Consider the following 21,777-nt stretch of genomic DNA (forward strand, 5'->3'; position numbering starts at 1 on the left):
GAGTGACCAGAGGTCAGGACTGAGTGTCTGGGTGTCCATCCAGACATCACTGCATGGGGTGGGCTAGGCTGTGGAAGCTGGCCCCTGACCAGGCAGGAGGGCCTCTCCACCCTGCAGAACAGATATAACAAACGCAGCAGCCGCCCAGCCAGTGAGACACCTGTAAAGAGGTATTCTGAGAAACGTATCACCTCAGGTTCATTGCAGAGGAGACCGAGAGCTCCAGTGGAAGTTAGAAAAGCAGCCACAGAAGAAACCCAAGGACAAAATGAAAGAAAAAATGCAAAGACAAAATCCAGAAACACAGAACAGAAGAAACCCAAGGACAAAATGAAAGAAAAAATGCAAAGACAAAATCCAGAAACACAGAACAATGAAATGATTTTAAAAGGTGAAAAACCAAAACCGTGTTTGTTTTTTAAAACAATACACAAGACATTGGGAAGACTAAGACAGATGAGAGAAGACATACGTAAGCAAAACACAGAACTACAAAAGCAATTCATGAAAGCGACATGTAAGTAAATGTCATAAGCAAAGTGATGGTGCCCTTACCACTAAAAAGCCCCAGGCGCAGACAGCTTTACAGATGAATTTTCCAAACTTATTCATAAGAACACTCCAGAATATTTCTTTAAAAGAGGAGAATTTTGAAATTAATTTTTGGAAGCGATTATTACCTTATATTCAGAGCTGGTAAAGTCAACACAAGAAAACACATCTGGGTTATTTCCCCTTCGTGTAAAATATCCTAAATAGCACAGGAACAAACCAAATGCAAAATGTCTTATAAGAGAAAACCTGTGACTGGACGTGCTTTACCCCAGCAACGCAAAGGTAATTTTCCACATGAAATAATTCACTACATTGTTCGGCTACAGAAGACGAAAAATGTCTACCTTAATGATTACAGAAAACTGTCCTTGGCAGATACAGAGAAAGGGTTTGATAAGGTTTCAGTATATTCTGAAGTGTTAGAACTCTCCGAAAAATAGAATGGCAAGGAATAATGCTGAGCTTGATAAAGCCTATATACTCAGTGCAGGCCTCTCGAGGAAAATGAGAGGTCAGGCAAACCAAAAACTAGCCAAGGATGTGGAAGTGAGCCACACAGTCAGCAAGCGTGAGCTGACGGACACGTGCGCTCTGCTGTCACCGCGAGAGAGTAAGTCCACAAACTGTACTGGGTTTACAACAGTGACTTTTGAAGAACTGGTTTACCACAGGCCTCACTCTCCAGCAGGGGAGTCAGGGCACAATCATAGTAGAGACTGACTGCAGTGAGTGCCTCAGGTGGGCGTGCACGTGGCCAACGTGTCCAAGTCTTCCTTCTGACTTAGATTCCCACTAGAAAATGAAATGAAGTGATGCTTTACTTCCTAGAGAACAAAATAACTGCCAACTTAGCAAAAAGGGTTAGCAAAATATCCCTTAAAAGTGAAGGACCAAAAAAGACGTTTTTCAGGCAAACACAAGCTGAGAGAGTAACTCACAAGAACCTGAAGCCAAAGAAACACAGGAAGAAGAGAAAAATGATTCCAGTTGCAGGTGTGGAGATTCAGGAAGGGAAGAATGCAGGAACGGGAAACAAATGGAAAAATGTAAAAATAATGATTTGCTACTAAGTCACTTCAGTTGTGTCCGACTCTGTGCGACCCCATAGACGGCAGCCCACCAGGCTCCCCCGTCCCTGGGATTCTCTAGGCAAGAACACTGGAGTGGGTTGCCATTTCCTTCTCCAACGCATGAAAGTGAAAAGTCAAAGTGAAGTCGCTCAGTCGTGTCCAACTCTTAGCGACCCCAAGGACTGCAGCCCACCAGGCTCCTCCGTCCATGGGATTTTCCAGACAAGAGTACTGGAGTGGGTGCCATCGCCTTAAGACTAAGCAATTGACACTGTCTTGTCAACTTTATAACAGAGACGTAGAGTGCAGAGTACATTACAGCAATTAGCACAGCCCGCTAGGGAGAAGTGGGAGACTGGAGCTGAACTGCATGGTTTGGAAACTGGTACAAATACTTGCATCAAGTAGACAGTAATCGATGGAGGGTCTGTATTTTAATCTTTAGAGTAACCGCCTTTTAATCTTTAGAGTAACTGCCAAAAGAATGATAGACTGAAGTATAATTTAAAAGTAACACAGAGATACAGTGGAGAAATTTTTTAAACAAAAGGTTCAGGAGGAGGTATGGACCCAGAGACCACAGTGAGACGGTGGGCAAGGGCAGCCGCATCAGGGACCACACTAAACAGATGGACGAGACAATCCAGCTATAGGACAGGTCACGAGCCTGCGTTTTTAAAGCTCTCTGAGGCTTTAAGGGACACTTTTGAGGACGTGAGGTGATCTGGTTGCAACACCTGTCACCCAGTGGTCGCAGGGTTGACTCAGCTGATCTGACTGGGTAGGTGCGTGTCCCCCGCTCCCTCACCGCCCCACGTGTGTCCCTCCTGCAGCTGCACGCTCGGTCAAAGAGGACGACCATCCCAACAGAGGAGGACCAGTCTCCCATCAAGGGTGTACTGTGCTCCCCTGCTAGAGCCTCCAAACAAGCTCTCAGGAAGCACGTCTGAATATAACAGCACAAAGTGCAAATAAAGCAAACACTAGATAAACGAACAGATAAATTTCCAGACAAAACAGACTCTAATGCGAGAAGTATTGAACAATGTCAAGTGTGACACTCTATAAGAATAAAGGGGCAAATAGTCCAGACCATAAAACAATAAAACAGATGGTCCAGACAATAAAACAATAAAACACACAATAACACATCTTTAGACAATAAAGCAACGATGGACAGAACTGAAAGGAAAAAGAGAAAAATGCAAAACCGTAGATTCCAGTTCTCTCAGGAAATAATAGAACAAGAAGACACGAAAACATAGAAGACGTGAACAAAATAATTATCTACCTTGACCTAACTGACATGTGTAGCATATTATACCAAACAATTGAAGAATTTTTTTAAGTACACAAAAACGTTTCCTAAAATACAGCATATGCTGTGCCCCAAACTGAGAGTGAGTATGTTCCAAAAATTAATTTGAGATGGAAACATAAAAGGTAACACAATAAAACTCCAAGAAAAAAATATGAGAATATGTTCATGACTTGGAAGTAGACAAAGAATTAAACAGGCTTAATAATTTTAAACAGATTGAAGAGCACTAATAAAAAAATACTGACAAATAAGACTTCTATAAAATTAAAAACTTCTGTTCACCTACAGACGCCATTTAAAAAGCCACAAAGAGGGCTTTCCTGGTGGCTCAGTGGTAAAGAATCTGCCTGCTACTGCAGGAGACACGGGTCTGATCCCTGTTCTGGGAGGATCCCACGACAGATAAGCCCATTCACCACAACCGTTGAGCCTGTGCTCTGGAGCCCACACACCGCAGCTGCTGAGCCCAGGAGCCGTGACGACTGAAGCCCACACACCCTAGAGCTTGAGCTCTGTAGAAGGAAAAGCCAGTGATGAGAAGCTCCTGCACCACAAGGAAAAGAAGCCCCTGGAAGCTGCAGCTGGAGAAAGCCCACACAGCACCAAACCCAGCGCAGCCAAAGGGAAAGAAAAGCCACAACGAATATTTAATCAGCACTTGCATCTAACAAAAGACTTTTCTATGGAATATATAAGGAACGTTTTATAAACATGCACACTCAAAGAGCACAGCCCCAACCGAAGGGCAAAGTGAGGAACTCTCACCTCTCCAAATAGGATGTGCAAATGACCATTTGATCTACCCTAATTCCTTCCCCCAAAAAAGCCAGGTATAAAATACACTGTTAGGCAAAAATAAAATTTAAAATTAAGAAAATTTAATTGAAAAAAATTTAAAAACACACACTTTGAACACTTTAGGGAAAACCTACACTCTAAGGCCAACTGGGAACGTGTGTACGCTCTGCAGACTACGTACTGTCAGGAGTGATGACGGCACGGCCTGCAGGACAGTGCCCTCGTTCTGCAGAGACGCACGAGAAAGGGTCAGGCATCCAGAATTTACTGTGACACCGTTACCAGATTAGTGGGGAGAGGACAGACTGAGAGGGGGACTGATGGAGAGACACAGGAGACATCACCTGTAAGAATATTCAGGTGACCAGAGACAGGAATTAAAGAAAGATTCGCAGGAGGAACGATCCACGTAGGTGGAGGGTACATGCGCGTCCATTCCTCCTGCTCCTCCTACCACTGAAATTCTCCAAACACAAACAGGAAGCAGGGCAAGAAAACCATGGGGGTGTGGGGTGTGGACGAGCTGTGGGTCTCTGTGTCCCGCAGCCCCCGACAAGCCACTCCACCGAGGGCCCTGGCCCAGCTGGCAGGCGACGTTTGGTGTTCTCTGGGCACTGATGTACCTGGGGTGGACGGTGGTGACAACCTGGTCCGGGCTGGTCCTTGGGACACTGAGACAAGTGGCCTAGCAGCCTAGCTACCTGAGGCCACGCCCACCCTCTGTGGCCTCCCGAGGGGCCGGTCCCCTGGGCACCTGTCACCAGAGGTCTCAGATTTGTCCAGACTTTTGCAATCAGTGCGAAGAGGGAAAGGCCCCGTCTGCATCCTGTCTGAGAGATAACTCAGCTGAGGGAGAGTGAGGCACGCGCGCCCTCTGCAGAAGCGCTGTCCGGAGCCCAGGGCTGGGGCACTGTGAGGGGCAGAGGCCTGACCTCCACACTAGACAAGGAAACCGCTTGCAGAGCTAGGACCGAACACCGTCACCTTCAGGTCCCAGGAGACGTGGCTTCTTCAAGCTCAACAACCTTCTAACACAGCGATTATTCCAGATTCCAAAACTGTATCAAGCAACTTGAGTGTTTCATTTTTACCCCCTTCACAATGTACTTTTAATGATTTCTCTCGGAATCAGTAAAGAAAAACACTTCTGCTTCAGAGACTCAAGTTGTACAAAATGCTGCTTGAAAGCGAGCTTCCATGGTCAGCGCACAAACAACAGTAGATAAATACTCTAAGTAACTTCCACCAGCCTTCAAGCTGCACTATATGAATACTGTTTTCACTTTTATTATTGTTCACACCTATGGCGAACACAACAGTAATTGGAAGATTAGAGAGAGGCCTATGAGACACTTAGAACCGTGAAGAAGATTCTGGTTTGTCTGCTGGCAGAAAGAAGACAAATAATATTTACTTGATTTTCCCCTTAGTAAGAATTGTTTTAAAAGATACAGAAATAAAACATCACATGTTACTATGGAATACATCTCAAGTGATACATTTAAAGAAAATTTTATGGCATTAAAAGTTATATGAGAAAAGAATAAAGGCTAAAAATGACTTGAGCGAGCGCCATCTACATGGTGTTACGAAACAATCCGCCCACAGTGGACACAGGGAGCAGAGAGCGCCTTCAGGAGACACAAGAGAACTGCTGAGTGAGCAGTGGGGTCAATAAAACCAAGAGACCTACGTTAAGATTTCTTCTTTTAATATATGAAATATTAAGAAAGAAAAGTGGGGTACCACAGATAATCAACAGAGTAGGAAATAATCACATGAAAAACTTTCGGTAACAAATCTGAGAATGATCGGAAGTGTACGCATGCAAATGAGGCTGGGTCTTTCTAACGAGTGAAGCATGAACCCAGCTGACAGCACAGCATCGCTTATTTGAATGCAAGACGCTCACTATTACACGTTTTATAAGAATGGCCCGTGCTCCCCATCTGTCCCAGCAGATTGGGAAGTTATCTGGGCGGCGGGCACAGCAGGGCTCATTGGACCCCACGGCCCCTAAGCACCGGAGGGCATGGTCTCCAAGCACATATCAGAGCTAGAAGAGGCAGCAGTGGGCCCGGGAGGGTGGGCAGTGGGGGCGGGGGCTGTGGGGTTCCGGCTGAGGGTGCACACAGGGGGAAGGGGGCAGAGGGCAGAGTTCTGGGCTGCAGGGTGGTTTGGGGGCCCAAATGCTGAACCTGGACACCCCTCCTGAGGGAAGGATTTCGAGTGTCATCGTCACATGGGAAGCAGCTCTGGACGGTCTCCCCACTGCAGTCAGGCGGGCTGAGCTGGGCGGAGGCTGCCGCCCCCGCTGGGCACCGGGCTCGGGGGTGTCCCCACCTAGAGCTGGAGGGGACGAGGAGTATGGGGGTGGGGGCTCCACAGGGTAAGGAAGCACCCTGGGGGTCCAGGGGGCCGAGTGCTGGCTCCCCACACACCCCGTCTGGGCATGGGCCCGGGGCACCCGTAGCTGGAGCTGGAAGGACTGAGGAGAATGGGGGTGGGGGCTCCACAGGGTAAGGAAACACTCTGGAAAAACAGGGGACTGAGGGCTGGCTCCCCACGAGGGGGTCAAAACTGCAGATGCCCCAGGCCCAGATGGAAGGCCCTGAGGCAGCCGGAGGGGGGTACCCCATCCAAGGATGGCTGGCAAAGGGCACCCTGGTGGAACTGCAAGGGTCGGGGAACTCCAGCCAGGGGGCCCTCCAGTCAGGCCAGCAGGCGGGGTCAGTTACATGCTGGGCTCCCCAGAGGTAACAGTAGGGGCAGGCAGGGCCCACGACTGCCGAGGGGGCCAGGGGAGCACGGCCAGCGCCCCACATGGCTGGCTCCCTGCACGCACACGCGTCCGTCTCGGGGGAGCTCTCCTTCCACGGGCTGACTCCTCGGGGTGCCCAGGCGGCTCCTTGGAACCTGCAGGTAAGCAGACAAGAGAGTCAGAGAGGGTTCAGGGGCCTGGAGGAGAGGTCGGGGTTGAGGTGAGGGGAGAGCTGAGTGAAAGCACAGATGACCACGAAAGGCTGATACAGGAGTGACCCTGCCCGGGGTGCCTGTGTGGCCCTTAGTTATCTGGGCATCTGGCATTCAGCCCCTCGCCCCCACCATGCAGGCCTCAGAGGACAGAGACGGGAGAACCCCAACGGCCACTGGGCTCCCTTTGGGGGGGCCTGCTGCCTTCAGGGCAGGATCTGCCAGGCAACAGCTTGGCACTCTACCCCTTCCTGGGGCCCAGATGCCGAGACCCCAGCTGGGGAGGCCGGCGCTGCAGTGGACGGTGCTCGGGGGAGCCAAGGGGCCGGGGTGGGGGGCCCTCTGCTCCCCGGGCTTGGCTCAGGGGCTGGCAGGAAGCAGAGGGCTGGCTCAGAGTGGGGCGCGGGGGAGGAAGACCCCTGGGCTGCTCAGCGACTGATCGAGGGAGGGGCCGGGGAGGGGGCAGGTGGGAGGGGAAGCGGCAGAGTGACCGCCCGGCCGCCCTCTCACAATCTCGTCCTCACCTGACCCTCTGGGGCTGCCTCCGTCCAGCAAGGCCATGGAGCGCGCCCTTCATGCTTGGGCCAGAGCAGCTGGGGTGTCCGAGGCGGTTCGGGTCCAGGAAGGTCTCAGGTCCGGGGAGGTTCGAGTCTGAGAAGGTCCGAGGAGGTCTCAGCTCCGAGGAGGTCTCGGGTCTGAGGAGGCCTCAGCTCCGAGGAGGTTCTAGGAGGTCTGAGGGGGTCTCGGGTCCGAGGCGCTGCTGCAGCCCAGGCCGAGCCCCAGTGCCCACCGAGGATGCTGGTGTGCCGCACGTGGCCTCTCTTGAGCTGCACCCGGCTGTGCGGGGCTCCAGCCTCGGCCAATGGCAGCCTCCTGGTGATGCGGTCAGCGATCCGCGGGGCCCTGATGGGATCACGGGCGCGCCTCAGTGGGGGTGTGACTAGACGGGGCGACGGCTCGTCTGCGATGGGCCGGGCGTCACCAGTGTGAAGAGGCCGCCGCCTCGGGTGGAGGTCAGGGAGGAGCCCTGAGGAAGCTGGCCTGTCCTGACTCCGACGGTTCAGAGGCCCAGCAGGAGGCGGGAGGCTGGAGCCAGAAGCGGCGGCTGCCCCTCCCAGGCCCTTGTGGGGGGCCTGGAGATGCGTCTCCACCAGGGAGCTGGGACCGTCCTGAACTGCACAACCGGGACCAGACCGCATGCTGCGGAGCCCGGTTCTGCTGGGTCCAGTCGCTCGGGCCTGCGTGCACTGGCCGCTTCTGGTCTGACGCGCAGTGAGAGCCGATCTGTGCCGGGCTGGCAGTAACTCTTTGAACCCCCACGTCGTCCTGCGAGCCCCGCAGAGCACGCCAGCGGGCTCCGGACAGTCCCACTGCGGAGAAAGCGGGGCTGCCCTTCTCCATACGCGAGGCCGGCGCGGAAGCCTCGGGGCGGGAAGAAGCCCCCGGGGAAAGAGGCGTCGTCGGGCGGCGGAGCGGCCGCTCCTCCAGGCGGAGGCCCGGGCTGAGCGGGGGGACTTGGTCAGGAGAGGTTCCCCTCCGGCTCCACCGTGAGGCTGCCCCAGGAGCCCGAGGGCGGCCTTCGCGCTGAGGTGCTTTGCTCCCGGGTCCGGGCCTCCAGGCCGCACCCCCGAGGCTTGTGTACCTGCAGACGCCTCCATCAAGGCAGCTCTGCACGAGTCTTCCTCAGACTTCGCAGGATCCTGGACGAAACCCTGCCGCCCTCCTCGGCTGGCCTCCGTGGGAGCCGGGCTCCCTGCGGGCACTGACGCACTGACCGGCCCTGTCCTTTCGGGACCAGAATGGGGCGTTCGCCCCCACTGTCTAGCCCTTCGGTGCTCCCCTCATCTCCTCCCAGGCCTCTGAAAAGAGTTCACGGTTAGACAGCAAACGTTCTCCAGTGAACACTGTTGCATCACACGGGGGTCCTGAGAGGTACCCTTCCGCTGAGTCTTCAGAACAGTCTTTGCCTTGATGTACATTTTCTCTGATGCCCCCATCACCACACATGCCCTTGTAGAGTCGTCAGTATTACCTAACAGATACAACCGTATTTGTTGTTCAGTCGATAAGTCACATTGGGCTCTTTGCGACGCGATGGACTGCCGCACACCAGGCTTCCCTGCTCTTCCCCCCCATCTCCCCAAGTTTGCTCAAACTCAAGTCCATTGAGACCATCCAACCATCTCATCCTCTGTCCACCCCTTCTCCTCCCACCTTCAATCTTTCCCAGCAGCAGGGTCTTTTCCAATGAGTCAGCTCTTCGCATCAGGTGCCCAGAGTACTGGAGCTTCAGCATCAGTCCTTCCAATGAATATTCAGGGTTGATTTCCTTTACAACTGACTGGTTTGAACTCCTTGCTGTCCAGGGGACTCTCAAAAGTCTTCTCCAGCACCACGGTTCAAAAGCATCAATTCTGTGCCACTCAGCTTTCTTTATAGTCCAACTCTCACATCCATACATGACTACTGGAAAAACCATACTTTGACTAGACAGACATATGTCGGCAAAGTTATATCTTTACTTTTTATTACGCTGTTTAGGTTTATCATAGTGTTCCTTCCAAGGAGCAAGCATCTTTTAATTTCATGGCTGCAGTCACCATCTGCAGTGATTTCGCAGCCCAAAAAATAAAATCTGTCACTGCTTCCACTTTTTCTCCTTCTATTTGCCATGAAGTGATGGGACCAGATGCCACGATCTTGGTTTTGTTGATGTTGAATTTTAAGCCAGCTTTTTCACTCGCCTCTTTCACCTTCATCAAGAAGCTCTTTAGTTCCTCTTCGCATTCTGCCATCAGAGTGGTATAATCTGCATATCTGAGGTTGTTGATATTTCTCCTGGCAATCTTGACTCCAGCTTGTAATTCATCCAGGGTTGCAATTTGCAATAAGCAAATAAGCCTGCAATAAGCAGGCTGACAATATACAGCATTGACGTATCTCCATTTTTCTTGAAGAGCTCTCTAGTCTTTCTTGTTCTGTTGCTTTTCTCTACTTTTTTGCAGTGTTCATTTAAGAAGGCCTTCTTTTCTCTCTGTGCTATTCTCAGGAACTCTGCATTCAGTTGGGTGTATCTTTCCCTTTCTCCCTTGCCTTTCGCTTCTCTTCCTTCCTCAGCTATTTGTAAAGCCTTCCCAGTTCGGTTCAGTCACTCAGTCATATCCGACTCTTGGCGACCCGATGGACTGCAGCACGCCAGGCCTCCCTGTCCATCACCAACTCCCGGAGTTTACTCAAACTCATGTCCATTGAGTCGGTGATGCCATCCAACCATCTCATCCTCTGTTGCCCGCTTCTCCTCCCACCTTCAATCTTTCCCAGCATCAGGGTCTTTTCAAATGAATCACCTCTTCTCATCAGGCGGCCAAAGTATTTGACTTTCAGCTTCAACATCAGTCCTTCCAATAAACATTTAGGACTGATTTCCTTTAGGATGGACTGGTTGCTTTTCCTTGCTGTCCAAGGGACTGAGTCTTCTCCAACACTGGAGTTCAAAAGCATCAGTTCTGTGCCACTCGGCCTTCTTTATGGTCCAACTCTCACATCCATACATGACTACTGGAAAAACCACGGCTTTGATTGGATGGACCTTTGTTGGTAATGTCTCTGCTTTTTAATATGGTGTCTAGGTTGGTCATAACTTTTCTTCTAAGGAACAAGTGTCTTTTTATTTCATGGCTGCAGTCATCATCTGCAGTGATTTTGGAGCCCCCCAAAATAAAGCCTTCCACCGTTTCCACTGTTTCTCCATCTATTTGCCATGAAGTGATGGGACCGGATGCCATGATCTTCGGTTTCTGAATGTTGAGCTTTAAGCCAACTTTTTCACTCTCCTCTTTCACTTTCATCAAGAGGCTCTTTAGTTCCTCTTCACTTTCTGCCATAAGGGTGGTGTCATCTGCATATCTGAGGTTATTGATATTTCACCCAGCAATCTTAATTCCAGCTTTTGCTTCATCCAGCCCAGTGTTTCTCATGATGTACTCTGCATATAACTTAAATAAGCAGGGTGACAATATAGAGTCTTGACGTACTCCTTTTCCTATTTGGAACCAGTCTGTTGTTCCATGTCCGGTTCTAACTGTTGCTTCCTGACCTGCATACAGATTTTTCAAGAGGCAGGTCAGGTGGTCTGGTATTCCCATCTCTTTCAGAATTTTCCACAGTTTATTGTGATCCACACAGTCAAAGGCTTTGGCATAGACAATAAAACAGAAATAGATATTTTTCTGGAACTCTCTTGCCTTTTCTAAAACCAGCTTGAGCATCTGGAAGTTCATGGTTCACATATTGCTGAAGCCTGGCTTGGAGAATTTTGAGTATTACTTTACTAGCGTGTGAGATGAGTGCAATTTGGCAGTAGTTTGAGCATTCTTTGGCATTGCCTTTCTTAGAGATTGGAATGAAAACTGACCTTTTCCGGTCCTTTTTCAGCCACTGCTGAGTTTTCCAAATTTGCTGGCATATTGAGTGCAGTATTTTCACAGCATCATATTTTAGGATTTGAAATAGCTCTACTGGAATTCCCTCACCTCCTCTAGCTTTGTTTGTAGTGATGCCTCCTAAGACCCACTTGACTTCACATTCCAGGATGTCTGGCTCTAGGTGATCGTGATTATCTAGGCCATGAAGATCATTTTTGTACAGTTCTTCTGTGTATTCTTGCCACCTCTTCTTAATATCTCCTGATTCTGTTAGGTCCATACCATTTCTGTCGTTTATTGAGCCCATCTTTGCATGAAATATTCCCTTGGTATCTCTAATTTTCTTGAAGAGATTTCTAGTCTTTCCCATTCTATTGTTTTCCTGTATTTCTTTGCACTGATCACTGAGGACGCCTTTCTTATCTCTCCTTGCTATTCTTTGGAACTCTGCATTGAAATGGGTATATCTTTCCTTTTCTCCTTTGCTTTGTTCTTCTCTTCTTTTCACAGCTATTTATAAGGCCTCCCCAGACAGCCATTTTGCTTTTTTGCATTTTTGTCTCTTGGGGATGGTCTTGCTCCCTGTCTCCTGTACAATGTCACAAATCTCCATCCATAGTTCATCAGGCACTTTATCAGCTCTAGTCCCTTAAATCTATTTCTCACTTCCACTGTATAATCGTTAGGGTTTTTATTTAGGTCATATCTGAATGGTCTAGTGGTTTTCCCTACTTTCTTCAATTTAAATCTGCATTTGGCAATAAGGAGTTCATGATCTGAGCCACAGTCAGCTCCTGGTCTTGTTTTCATTGACTATATAGAGCTTCTCCATCTTTGGCTGCAAAGAATATAATCAATCTGATTTCGGTGTTGACCTTTGGTGATGTCCATGTGTAGAGTCTTATCTTGTGTTGTTGGAAGAGGGTGTTTGCGATGACCAGTGCATTCTCTTGGCAGAACCCTATCAGCCTTTTCCCTGCTCCAGTCTGTACTCCAAGGCCAAACTTGCCTGTTACTCCAGGTGTGTCTTGACTTCCTACTTTTGCATTCCAGTTGCTTATAATGAAAAGAACAACTTTTTTGGGTGTTAATTCTAGAAGGTCTTGTAAGTCTTCATAGAATCATCAACTTCAGCTTCTTCAGCATTACTGGTCAGGGCATAGACTTGGATTACCGTGATATTGAATAGTTTGCCTTGGATATCAACAGACATCATTCTATCAAGCAAGCAGCCAAGAGGAGATACCCCATGTCCAAGGTCAGGAGCAGCAGCTGTGAGGAGAGACCCCACATTGAAGGTCAGAGAAACCCCAGTAAGATTGTAGGAGGGGCAAATTCACGTTTAGAATCAAACCCCATTCCTGCCAGAGACGCTCAGAGAGCTCAAACATGTGCGCACTAGGACCCAAGGACCCCACAGAGACTCAGACAGAACTGTGTTTGAGCTTCTCCTGTGGACGCGTGGGCTGGCAGTGGACGGCTGCAGGGACAGCGGCTCTGGGTGTGGGTATGGCGTAAGTCCTCTTGGAGGAGGCCGCCATTAACCCCACCATAGAGCTGCCAGAACTTGCTCAGGCCTGGGAGATAGACTCTCGGAGGGCACAACAGAAGCTTGTGCACCAGGACCCGGGGAAAGGAGCAGTGACCCCACAGGAGGCTGTCCCGGACCTGCCTGTGGGTGTCCGGGAGTTTCCAGCAGAAGCGTGGTCGGCAGTGGCCTGCTGTGGGGCTCAGGGCACTGAGTGAAGCACTGCACACGTGTGGGATGCATGAAGGAGGTCGCCATTATCTTCATTACCTCCACCATACTTTGGCCCCAGGTAAATAGCAGGGAGGGAACACAGCTCCACCCATCAACAGAAAATTGGATTAAAGATTTACTGAGCCTGGCCCCATCCATCAGAACAATACCCAGTTTTCCCCTCAGTCAGTCTCTCCCATGAGGAAGCTTCCATAAGCCTCTTATCCTTCTCATCAGAGGGCAGACAGACTGAAAACCACAATCACAGAAAGCTAACCAAACTGGTCACATGGACCACAGCCTTGTCTAACTCAGTGAAAGTATGAGCCATGCCGTGTGGGGCCACCCAAGACAGACGGGTCATGGGGGAGAGTTCTGACCAAACGTGGTCCACTGGAGAAGGGAATGGCAAATTGCTTCAGTATTCTTGCCTTGAGAACCCCATGAACAGTGTGAAAAGCCTTCTCAGATGACCACTTTGACTTCTTGCATTTCTTTTTCTTGGGGATGGTTTTGGTCACTGACTTCTACAATGTTATAGAAGTCCATAGTTCTTCAGGCATTCTGTCTACCAGGCCTAATCACTTGAATCTACTCATCATCTCCACTGTATAATCATAAGTGATTTGATTTAGGTCATATCTGAATGGTCTAGTGGTTTCCCCTACTGGCTTCAACTTAAGCCTGAATTTTGCACTAAGGAGTTCATGATTTGAGCCACAGTCAACTCCAGGTCTTGTTTTGCTGACTGTATAGAGCTTCTCCATGTTTGGCTGCAAAGAATACAATCAATCTGATTTCAATGTTGACCAATCGGTGATGTCTATGTGTAGAGTCGTCTCTCGCGTTGCTGTAATAGGTGTTTGCTATGGCCAGTGTGTTCTCTTGACAAAACTCTATTAGCCTCTGCCCTGCTTCATTCTGTACTCCAAGGCCAAACTTGCCTGTTACCCCCGGGGTCTCTTGACTTCCTACTTTTGCATTCCAGTCCCTTTGGAATAAAAGGATATCCTTTTATGGTGTTAGTTCTAGAAGATCTTGTAGGTCCTCAAAGAACCAATCAGCCTTAGCTTCTTTGGCATCAGGGGGCTCCCTGGTGGCTCAGATGGTAAAGAATCTGCCTGCAGTGCAGAAGACCTGGGTTCAATCCCTGGGTTGGGAAGATCCCCTGGAGACAGGAATGGCTACCCACTCCAGTATTCTCGCCTGGAGCATCCCATGGACAGAAGAGCCTGGTGGGCTACCGTCCATGGGGTTGCGAACAGTCGGAGACAATTTTGCAACTAAACCACCATGACCATGTTTGCTTATGTTAAATTAGTAAATCAACAGCTGTATTCTCCCTCTAAGGAAACGAAATTCTTCGCATCACTTTTGTATTATCTTCTTGTATATCCCTATTAGCCTATATTGATACTTGGAACTGTAGCTTGATCTTGGTACGTATTTTTAATGAAGCATTGCTTTTATTTTTACTTTTTAAATATTTACTTATTTACTTGCCTGGGCTGGGTCTTAGTTGCAGCACATGAGATCTTGAGGTGCAGCTTGTGGGATCCAGTTTCCTGACCAGGGACTGAACACGGGCCCCCTGCATTAGGAGCACGGAGTCTTAGCCACCACATCACCAAGGAAGTGCCAATATGTAATTTCCTTAATCAGTACTTACTTACATTTAACAATAGCTTTCACCAGGGGCTGTTCTCTGCTGCTCTATGGCTTACACACTTTCTTTCTGGATTCGTTTATTTTTACATGTTTATTCTATGATTTCTACGATGCAATATACAATTCATCTGTGGAGGCCTGTGGAGACTTGGCCTCACCTTTGACCGACAGCTGGCTGGGCACAGGACTCAGGTCCAGAGTCACTCAGTCTCAGCGCTTGGCTACCAGTGTTCAGTGAACCTCTCGCCTCCACATCTGCTGCTAAGAATAGTGGTTCTTTCAGACCTCTTTCTTCATGAGCATTGGTCTCCTGACCACCGGGAAGCCTGGTCCTCCTCCGCTCACCCTTGCACAGCTGACACATCACTGGAGTGCAGTCATGGTCCCTTTGTTTGCTCCATGGAGGTTTGTTCTGATACACACTTGGTGTGATCTTTCTATTTGAAGAAACATTTTTTCTTCAGTTTTAAAAAGCACAAACATTTATTATGTTGATTAATGAACCATCAATATCACCAAGGAAAATCTATTTCTGACACTTATAATGGGATTCAGCCAGAAATAGCTAAGAGAACTTTCAGAAGAATAAAGTTGGAGAACTTACACCATCAGATTTTAGACCTACTACTGAACTGAACTGAATGAAGCAATAGGCCGGCTACAGTCCATGAGGTCACGAAAGAGTCAGATTCGACTAAACAACAGCAGCAATAAAGTGAGAGCAAGTTAATAAGTCAGTGTTGTTTTATGCAGTTGTTTTATGTAAGTTGTTTTATGTTTTATGCAGTAGACAGTTAGGTTATGGAAACAACAAAGTGATTCTTTAAACTAAAACCACTTATGATTTGAGCTAAGTTACCCATGATTCACCAAAGAATTGAAATGTCTTTCAGTAAGTGGTGCTGGAGCATATGGATGTATCCATATTAAAAACATGTAACCCACACATCACACCACACACAAAGTAGCTTGAGATGGCTTGCAGACCTAATTTCAAAGACAAAATAAGAAAGCTTATAAAGGAAAAAATAAGAATAAAATAAGTCTGTTTTTTAGTTTTGATAAAGGTACTATGGTTCTGTAAAATATTTAAATCAGAGCAAGCTACATGAAGTATATATGTGAGTTCTCTGCACTATTTTTGCAACTTTTCTGTAAATCTAAAATTAGTTTAAATTTACATTAAAAAAATAGAGCATAACTTTATAACTATGAGAAAGGCAAAAGATTAAATAATTTGTAAACTAAAGTTACTAACCAAAAAAAAAAAAAAGACTAATAAGTTTGATGCCTTTGATATTAAAGCCTGTTCATCAGAAGACAGCATAGAGAGGATGAAGACACAAAACTAGGGCAGATGTTTGTAATACATGTGCCCAGCCCAGGATATGTATGCAGAACACAGAAAGAATGCTACAAATCAATACAAGAAGAACACACAGCCGAATTCAGAAGTGGGCTACACTTCACAAAGAGAACATCCAGCTGGTCAGCAGGAGTACAGAAATGTGTCAGCATTGGTCACCGGGGAAATACAACTTAGCCAAGTAAGACACCGGCACACCTCCAGGAACAGCTCCCATCAGAAAGACTGAGGCTGGGACCCCCCTGGGGCTCCAGTGGGTAAGATGCCACGCTCCCAATCCAGGGGCCTGGATTCGATTCCTGGGCAAAGAACTAGATCCCTCGTGCCACAGCTAAGAGTTCTCATGTCTCACCTAAAGCTCCTGCATGCCATAACGAGGACTGGAGACCCAGAGAGCTGCAACCAAGACCCGGCACAGTCAAACAGATAAAAGCAAATGTTGAAAAAAGACCGACATTATCCAGTGTTGACAAGCATGTGGAGGAACCAGGAATCCTCTCAAGTTGGTGGCGGGACTCTAAACTGGAATGGTGCTTTAGAGGAGGAGGGCATGGCAGCCCACTCCAGTATTATTCCTGGAGAGTCCCCACGGACAGAGAAGCTTGATGGGCTATTGTCCACGGAGTCGCAAAGAGTAGGGCACGACTGAGCGACTGAGCACAGCACACAGTGCTTTACAAAACTGCTTGCCAATACTGTGTAATGCAGAAACTATACTCCTGGGTTTTTAATCTCAAAAAAAAAAAAAAAAATTTGCATGAATCCACACACACACAAAATATGTATAAGAAGGCTTTTAGCAACTTTCTTCACAAAAGGTAAAATCAGAAACAACTGAGATATCAATCAACAGTAAAATGTATAAATACACAGCGATGTGTTCATACAACAGAAGGACATGCAGCAATGAAAATAAATGTGCTGTTGCTATAGGCAACAGGAAGGAAAAATCTCACAAGCGTCACAACCAGGAAAGGAGTTCCTCCCGTGTGGTCTCAGTCGTGTGAGGTTCAAGAGCAGGACCAGGTAACCATAGTGACAGGACAGCTAGTAGAAGCTGCCCTGGGGTGGGGTGGAGCGGGCTGGGGGGAGCAGCAAGTGGGACTTTCCGGGGCTGTGGGTCACTCACATATTAATCTGAGCGGTGGGTCCATGTGTGTCTACACATGTAAACATTCACTGGCATGATGAGATCAGAGACAGGAGTGCAAAAAAGGAGCAGAAAGAATATTTGAGGACACAGTGGCTGAAAACCTAACAAATCTGACCAAAAACCCCCCCAAAACCAATCTCCATGTCCGAGAAGCTTAGTGAATTCCAAGTAAGATAAATTCAGAAAGATCCATACTTGGAAAGATTATAATCAAACTAGGGAAACCCCAAAACAAAAAGAAACTCTTGAAAGCAGCTCAAGAGAAGCAACTCATCACCTACAAAGGATTCTCAACAAGATTAACAGAAATCTTGGCCATGCAGGGTGGGGTGTTCAGAGACCTGTCAGTCAAGAATTCTATATCTAACAAAACTATCCTTCAAAAATAAAGAATCAGTTAACACATGCCCAGGCCAATGGAAACCAAGGATTCATTGCTAGATCTGTTCTGCAAGAAATACTAGGTGGGTGGTGGGGGGCGGTCCTTCAGGATGAAATGCAAGGACATGAGACGGTAACTAAGTGCGCGTGGTGACGTAAGAGCAGGGGCTCCTGCGACAACGCAGGTAAATACACATCAATGAAATACCGTGTGAACGCATTGTTTTGTTTGTGACTCCCTTTTTCTCTTCACCAATTTCAAAGATGACATCAGGGCAGGGGGGCTGGGAAGGTAGCCAAGAGGGTGGGGGGTGCCCTTGTGAGGGGATGTGAGGAAGGGCTACCGCGGCTCAACCACAGAGCACGAAACAGAGGAAGGGCCAGCAGTCCTCTGCCTAGGGCGTGCTGACCCCTTATCCTGAGGCAACAGGGTCCCCCCACAGCCCATCAGACAAAATCTGCTCATCACCCTCGGACACCTGCAGCCCTGGGATGTCCCTCTCTGGCTCTGTGCCTGGGAAGACTGGCCTCAAACCTCCCAGGCAGCATGGTGATCACTGCTGGGGCTCTGGGGCTCCAAGTAGCAAGGCCTCCCCCCAACAACATCACTGTTCTCATCCAGGAGTGGAGGGGCCTGGGTTCACCAGGGGTGAGAGGCGGAGGAGTGGGGGTGGGGAGGGTGGGCTTGGACCAAGTGTGACCCTGACGGAGAGCGTGGGACCAGCGTTCTCTGTCAACGGTCTGCCTCCCCGTGACCCCATCCCATCATTGGCCGGAAGCCGGTTAGGCTGATCTGGTTCCGGGGTTTATCCTAGAAATAAACGTACAGCAAATGGAACTGTGTTGAGTGTCGGCAAGGAGAGGGGCTGCATACACAGCTGACGAGGCTGTCAGAGGTCAGGGAGAGGGGCTGCGTACACAGCTGACGAGGCCGTCAGAGGTCAGGGCAAGACAGGGAGGGGGGCTGCGTACACAGCTGACGAGGCCGTCAGAGGTCAGGGCAAGACAGGGAGGGGCTTGGAGCTTGTCTGGAGGTAAAGAGGTCGGGATGGGGTCCTTGTGGGCGGGGGAAGGGGTGAAGGGTGTGGGGGCCTCATGGGCCCAGAAAACCCAGCCCCAGGGCCCCAGAGGGGACCAGACCCCTCCAGGCGCTCACAGGGCCAGAAGCCAGGGGCTGTGGGGGCGGTGGAGTTGGACCAGCAGGCCACTGAGACCCCCAGGCCTTCTTGGGGTCTCTCCCTTCCTCCCTGCCCCTGCCCCCCTACAAGGGGCATTGCTGCACAGTTACAGAGAGGAACATTCTTAGCAGGCATCTGTTAGGCCTGAATTTGCACAATGTGAGGGCAACTCCCTTAAAAACCATTCAAGTTCAAGATGCAAAATTGCTAGCCCCCCTCAGCGCAGCCCTGGGAAGGGGCTCTGCCCTGACCTACGGCCCCACCTCATGCCAACCCCCTTCAGGACTGTGGTAAGGTGCGCCCCACCCCTCACCGGGCTGAACCAGCGGGATTGGGGGACCTGGGGAACAATGCAGCATAGCATGTGGGTGTCACTGCTGCGAGATCAACTCCAAGAACCCGTGTTTGCACAGCACCCTCACGTCCAAACTCCCCCAAGAAGGGAGGAAAGCAACGGTGGCCATGAGCTGGGAAGGGCAGTCACTCCCCACCAGCCCCACCTGAGAATCCATGCGGAGGGGAGACGGGCAGACGGAAGGAGGCGGGAGCCGGGCCTCCAGCCCCACGAGGGCCGGCGCTGGGGGCCCTTCCACGGGAGGGGCCTCAGTCTTTGGCCTGACGAGCTGGAAGACATCACAGCCCAGGACGCACAGGTGCTCAGACCTGTGGGGAGGAAGGGCCCTCGCCTTCTTCCTGCAGGCGTCTCTCCCCGTCAGCCCCGGTTGATGGGGTGCTGTTGAAGCCCCTGCATTTACAGGGCTTCCACCTGGACACTCTGAAGCTGCTTCTTCCCGGGGAAAGTGCTCTGTTATCAAAACCAAGTGGGCCACTTTCTCTCTCCGAACACTTTACCCTGAATCATGTTTTCCACATGATTTTGTTTCATCTTTCTTTCTGCAACGTTTGTCTCTTGTACCTTTCGTGTTGTCTTCCCCCATTTCTCTCCTTGTTTCTCCTTTGCCCCATCTTCCCCCATTTCTCTCCTACTGCATTTTAGGAGCATCCCTCGTAAGTAAAGTAAGCTGTCTTTTTGTGTCTTAATCCAATTTGAGAGTCTCTGTATCTTAATAAATAAATATCCATTCACATCGATTCTGCCCAGCTTTTTTTTCCTACTTACTATGATTTTTTTACTATTTTTCCTATCCTGACGTTCAGTGGGTCATTTAATTCATTTTGCCTTGAAAGTTACACTATTTCTGTTCTAGGCCTGATCTTTACCTTGTTAACACGCACACACACACTGTTCAAATTCTAGCGTTAACCAAATCTGTATTCTTCACCCCTGACAGACACACCTCTCAGGTCCCTCCGTCCTCAGAGCGACTCCAGTCCCCAGCCCTCCGCACCAGACCCGACGTCGCCGTCAGCACCTCGCACCCACCCCACGCCGCGTCGCTCTGCTGTTTCCATGGACACTGTGCTCACGTCTTGAAGGTTTCCCATCCTTCCAGCGCTTCAGTGGGATCTGTCTCTGGAGCCACGAGACGCTCCCCTTTCCCCTCCCACTTCTCTCATTACTCTGCTTTACATATTTTCAAGTTTGTTGTTCGTATGCCGAGGGCCACGCTTGCTGTATTTCTTCTGTGCTGGCTCCTTGATTCGGAGCAAAACGCACGGCTCGGCCATGCACCTCCGGGCCCCTCTTTTATGCCCTACGCGGGGCCCCAGAGGCTGGCCTCAGTGGACCGTGACCCTCTCTGGTTCCAGGAGACCAGAGGGCAGTAGGGGCTGAGCTCTGGGGCCCACCGCGCTCTCCCCTCCTCGGGGGCTGCGGGCTGGCCGCGGCACGTTCCTTAGAGACCCATCGCTGCCCCTCCTGCAGCTGCACCGCCTGGTCCTGGGCCCCACCTCCCCACCCCTGCCTGCAGGCCCCTGGGAGCTCAGCCCCCATTGCTGGTTCCTTCAGCCCCACTGATACCTTGTAAGCAAATGTCTGTCTCATTGGTCACTCTTCTGTGAAACTTTCAAGTGTCTCCTCCTGGAACACGGCAGATCCAGAGCTTCTCTGCCTCGTGTCCTCCTTGGTCCTTGGTTAGGACTGCGACTCCGTCCTGTTTCCCTGTCTACTTGTCAATCCTGGCCTGTCAGGAGACAAGCTCACCCATCCTCCCCACATGACCACTGTCCCCCGACAGGGACAATCTTCCTGGTCACTAAGCCGCTGCCTCTAAGCACTGCCCTGGGTCCTCAGCTGTGTGGCCCCATCGTCCACAGCTGCCCAGTGCCCCAGACTCTTACTGGCCTCTGGTCACCACAGGCTGCTCCACAGCCCTTCTGTGCCGCTGGTTACCCCCGTGGTCACCGCCAGGGCACAGCGTGGCTGCTGGCACTCCCACGTCTCAGCACACGGGCCGTGTCTCCGCTCCACCTCTGCTCTCGTGCCTGCACCTCTCACTGTGGATGGCCCCCCTGTGGGCCTTAGTCGTTGGCGCGGGGGAGCTCCAGCACCACATGTCTGGTTTTGTTTTGTGTTGCTCTGCCTCACAGGGGTCCTCGTTCGTGTTTTCTTCTGACTGGGCGAGGGTCCCTGGGTCCGTGTCCCCAGCTGCCCTTCCAAGCATCCCATCTCTCGCTCCTTTGTGCCGCGGGCCCATCTGTCAGTCCCTCTCGGGAAACAGCCTGTGTTTCGAGTCCACAGCCTCTGACTGGCCCGTCTCCGTGCCTTCTGCCTCTGTTCTCCATGTGAGGAGGCCCTCGGGTCTGTCCCCAGCTCAGTCTCCATGTCCGCGACCACGTGGAGCCCCCTATCCATCCGGGGTGTCTCCCCCCAGGGAGGAGCATGGAGCCTAAGCACACCCGCCCCATAGGCAGGCAGAGCCGGCCTCCGTGCTGTGTGCGCCCCCTCCCCGCCGACTCCCACCCTCCAGCAGGCATGGGGCCTGCCTCCCTCTGCCCCGGGGCTCAGACCCTGCCCCGGGGAAACATGCGCTCTTTTCCCACTCAGAGCTGGCCCTGTGTCTGTGGTAACTCTGCCATGCGTCTCCGGTCGACTCGGCCCTGGATCTGCCGTTGCGTCTTGGGCTGTCGGGCCCCTTTAATTCCCTTCCTTCTTCACGCATCCCTGGAAAGTCCTGGCTTCACCACCCAGCGTGAGAACCTCCTCCCTGATGGGGGGCGCCCACCGGCACCGTGCCCAGGGCCTTGGC

This window comes from Bos mutus, chromosome 22 (assembly GCF_027580195.1).
Source record: "Bos mutus isolate GX-2022 chromosome 22, NWIPB_WYAK_1.1, whole genome shotgun sequence".
Classification (NCBI taxonomy): domain Eukaryota; kingdom Metazoa; phylum Chordata; class Mammalia; order Artiodactyla; family Bovidae; genus Bos; species Bos mutus.